The following is a 1,714-nucleotide window of genomic DNA, read 5'->3' as shown; positions in this document are numbered from 1 at the left end:
GACATAATTAGGGAGACTAAGGATCCAACTGGTAAAGGAACTGTTAATACTTAGCTCACTAATAAGAAAAGACTTTTTCAGAGAGTTTCAAGAAGAACACTTATCTGAATCTTACTGTAAAGAAAGTTGTTGAAACATTTTACATTTCTTAAGAGAATGACACAATACACTCACATTAGTATTCTTTATGATGGAGTATTGTGTGGTTTTTCAAAAGAATGATGTACATGAGATGTAGGAGCATACAATATTTCTGAGAAATAGTGTGTAAAAAGGAGTTGCAGAAAAATAAAAAAACAGTGATATTTATATTATATAAACATACATGTAAATTTTATGTCTACTATCTATCATCTATCTATCATCTATCATTTATATATCTATCTATTTATCAGTCTATCTATCCATCATCTTTCACACCCTGAATGGTAGGTTTCAGCTATGAATACATGAATATGTGTGTAAATACAGAAAGACCTACAGAAGAATATAGACCTAACTCATGTGGAGCAGGGCCAGTTGTAGAGGGATGGGGGAAAGTCTAGGATTGCAAATGGGAGGCAAAGATGAACAAATTTATTTCTAATACATGAATATTTAAAGAATAATGTATTTATGTGTTACTTTAGTACACGAAAATTCATTTTTAAAAAAACGTTTGTATAAAAAGCATTATACTTTTAACTTTCTCCCCCACCCTGTATTCCCAAAGAGATTAGTAAACATTTGGTTTAAATTCATTTTTTATCATCAACCATTTTTGCTGATTATCATATATGTGCCTATGTATATGCATGTTTGTGAGTGTGTTTATAAAATAAAGAGGCTAGAAATATAAACAGTTCATAAAAGTTTATCACTTGTGTTGTTTGGGGATGTTAGGACAGATACATTTAAATATTAATTACCAATAAAGAAGACCATAGTCTAACTGCAAAATGAGTGGTAACTACAAACATTAAGGATGTTCTGAACGATATGAGACAGATATGATTGCAGAGTGGTGCCATGAATGATATCGCTCAAAGTAGAACCCCTTTCATAGGTAGAGGATATGAAAGAAAAGGATTGATAGAAAGATGGCAAATCATACATTCATAGGAATGTTGAATAGATATTCTGATATACCCTAGGAATTTGGACTCAAATAATTTCAGTCTAACATCAATTGACTATTGAATGATAATTGATAATATTTTTTATCTAAGATCAATGAACATAGTACCTCTTAGGAAAAACAATTTTAAATTCAAGTGCATTGTAATTACTCAAGCACTCATACATGCTTCATCAGAATGTTTCTCTTGGCCTTAGTTCTCCCTAATATGTGACAGTTTCAGCAGATGCTCACTATTGTCGACTTGAAGCGTGTACTATCAAATGAGGTTTAGTTCCAGGTTTTGTTTCTAGGTTCTCAAGCCTTGGGTTAGTATTTAAGAGAGTTATCAAGACCCAGTCTGGTCTAACTTTGATATAAAATATAAAATAACAGGGAGAAAAATGGGCTAAGAATGATAAGATTTGTATTCAAGTTCTAGCTTAGCCCTCAGCTATTGTGAGAATTAAGGTAGGCCCTTCAAATCTTTAGACTTTAGTTCTACAGCCATGACACCCTGTACAAACCCGATCCCATCTGATCTTGGAAGTTAAGCAGAGTCGGGCCCGGTTAGTACCTCAATGAGAGACCATCTAGGAAGACCAGGTAGTGTAGGCG

General features: G+C 33.1%; 1 pseudogene; it reads left to right on the top strand.

Moving 5' to 3' along the window:
• The first annotated feature begins 1,595 nt into the window (after positions 1-1,595).
• Positions 1,596-1,714, top strand: LOC112485696 (annotated as a pseudogene).

The sequence above is a fragment of the Pteropus alecto genome, unplaced genomic scaffold, assembly GCF_000325575.1.
Source record: "Pteropus alecto unplaced genomic scaffold, ASM32557v1 scaffold5, whole genome shotgun sequence".
Taxonomy (NCBI): Eukaryota; Metazoa; Chordata; class Mammalia; order Chiroptera; family Pteropodidae; genus Pteropus; species Pteropus alecto.
Note: the sequence above shows the minus strand (reverse complement) of the source record. Positions and strands in the feature narration are given on the sequence as shown.